Source organism: Triticum dicoccoides, chromosome 2A (genome assembly GCF_002162155.2).
Source record: "Triticum dicoccoides isolate Atlit2015 ecotype Zavitan chromosome 2A, WEW_v2.0, whole genome shotgun sequence".
NCBI classification, from domain to species: Eukaryota; Viridiplantae; Streptophyta; class Magnoliopsida; order Poales; family Poaceae; genus Triticum; species Triticum dicoccoides.
The window spans coordinates 7,908,978-7,911,696 of record NC_041382.1 but is presented as its reverse complement, the minus strand read 5'-3'; the positions used below and the strand labels follow the sequence as shown (position 1 = coordinate 7,911,696).

The 2,719-nt window shown below is 33.9% G+C and overlaps 1 pseudogene; it reads right to left on the bottom strand.

Moving 5' to 3' along the window:
* Window positions 1-247: 247 nt before the first annotated feature.
* The window catches only part of LOC119357380, an 11,104-nt pseudogene continuing 8,632 nt past the window's right edge, over window positions 248-2,719 (bottom strand).

Genomic DNA, 2,719 nt, shown 5'->3' with positions numbered 1-2,719 from the left:
CCACCTTTCTGTGGTACCATTTTTTAATGTAATATGGCATTACCAATTTAATGTAGTTATGCCACAGTGAGAAACCATAAGTCTGCTACCACAAAAGAAAAAGGGAAATTAAAGTTTCATAAGATGAGAATGTACCATCATCAAGGCTTATTTTCGCAGATGTGGTTACCGACCTTCTAGTCTTAAACCTTGAGCTGATGATGCAACATAGTTAGGAAAATCAAATAGAAACAAATGAACTAACTGATCAAATTGCTTTAGAAATAGCATACCAGTAGGAAAATGTTTGACGTATTGGATCAACTCCCTTAGGCCCAAGCTGAGAAATAAATGGGAATATTAGTTCCAGGAGCTAATAACAAAATGTTTCAATTTAAATAAATATACAGTATTCATAAATTTACTATGCTAAGCATGTAAAAGGATACACAATGCGGATTCTGCACGTATCCTGCACATTCTTCAAACAACTCAGGGGTAAATTAGAACAGCCCGGCTTAGTTACTAAATCTATCATTTATTATGAGGAAATTTTGTAAGTTCTATCACTAATTTACCTCTATTCTCCATGCATCAACCTTGATACTAACATCAATAGCCTGACGTTCTTTAGATATCTGCATGAATGAAAAGAACAAATCAACAATCAAACTATTGCAATGTTGAAAAATAACATTACAATGAAAAATCTAGAAGTTTACGAACCCAAAACTCAAAGTGGAATAGGTCATGTGATGATTTTACGTGACATCTCAGGCCCTAGTATATATCACGAGAATCACAATGTCAGATGTGTGCCTTGAGAAAGTGTGCATAAAAACTATTCCCATAAAAATAAATAAGAAAGGGTGGATAGAGTAATAACTGTTCCCAAGAACAAGCCAGCAATAAGCAACATTTGAATAAATAACAAATGTGAAGTGTGAAATAACAAAAACAATTTACCCCAAATGTAGTAGATGACACAGATCCCTGGCCTTAGCAGCAATAAGCAACATTTAAATAAATAAACAAGATGCAAGTTATCTTAAAATTTTACCTTGTAGCTTCCACACTTTACGAAGAAAAAGGGGCAAGCAAATCTTCAGTGATTCGTAAGAAGGGGTCAATATAAGAATCATGAACTGAACAACAATATTTAACTTCAACAACAAATATTATGCAGTGGTGCAAAACTGCACATAGGTAACCGCAAAGCATTTAACACAAGATCATTGTGATGATAAACATTCAAAGCATGATGGCACATAAAAAAAGCATTAATATCGTCCCCGTCTTAAGTTCTAAGATCAAATTCAAAACCATTAACAGCATAAATTATCCACTATGTTACTTCCTTTTGTATTGATACCCTAATATTCCTATAATGAATATATTCTCAACATTTTTTACCTTGCTACGGCACCATAACTAATTGGACAAAGTAATTAATAAGATTACTTACCCCCATAAACATCAGAAGCTTTCAACCAATAACATGCTTACCAAGAATCTTAGCAAAATTTAATTACTACCTTAGTTGCATACATATTGATATTATTATTATTAAAATCAAACATTTATACTTAGTTACACTAGGAAAAGTAGAGAACCTAGGGAAAATGTCAGTATATGATGCTAACAAATGTCGATGAAAATGAAAAATGTGCTAGCCCAAATGTTGTGTAAGAAAGAACCTTCGGTCTTCTCCATAGTATTGTTGTAATACTTGTAGTTGAAATGCACATTGCCAGCTCTTAATCTGGAGAAATATAAATAAATACTTTCTCATTTTATGATACAAAAATAAAAATGTGTTAACAAAGCTGAAACTTAGAGCAATCTGTCATGATAAACTCTAGTGAAACACTAGATCGGCCAGGCTTAGTTCTAGGCTGACTATCCTGACCACAAAAGTCCAGGCTCACAAGCCAGATAAACCAGCCTCGCTAGCCAAAGCCCCAAGTACAAACTCTAAGGATTAACAAAATTGTTTTTCATGTTGAGATATTTTTACTTGCCCTTTTACAAGTCCACATCCATGACAATTTTGAAAGGTATAGCTTCCATCCAATAACTCACAATTTAGTTGGAACCCTATAAACTTAGATTTAATTGCACACTAATCCTATTAATAAAACCCGTATAGTTTTTATCCTGCCATTATTACGTGATGGACAAATGGCAGAACAAACTAGCAACATGATCAGCACAAGTACATTTACCTTCACCACATGGATTTGATCCCCAAGCAACAGAATGACAGAACTAGTGGTATGAAAAATCGAGAAATAGAATTTTAACATGCCCACACTTGACCTCATAAACCGAGAAATCTATCCCAGTTGTTGGCTAATCACGGGCACTGCCGGCGGACTATATAAAACATCCATAAGGGCATAACATTTACTCGTTGTACAGAGAATTAGTGTTCATTATTTCCAAATATTATTGTGCATATTTATTGGGTTGTTTGTTATGATCACAGGGTTGAATATCCGTGGAATATCACACACACACACACACACACAGTTGTTGTATGTATGTGTTGTATGCAGTAGAAACATACTAAATTCTTCAAGTAAATAAATTGTGGAGCATACACTTTTGTGGTCAGGTTTCATACGTAAACATGCACACATATTTGATATGTTACCGAGGACACATTTTTCTAAAAGATGTTACATCTCTCTTAATATAATATTTGGACCAAAACTGATATAGATTTCAGACCAGCTTA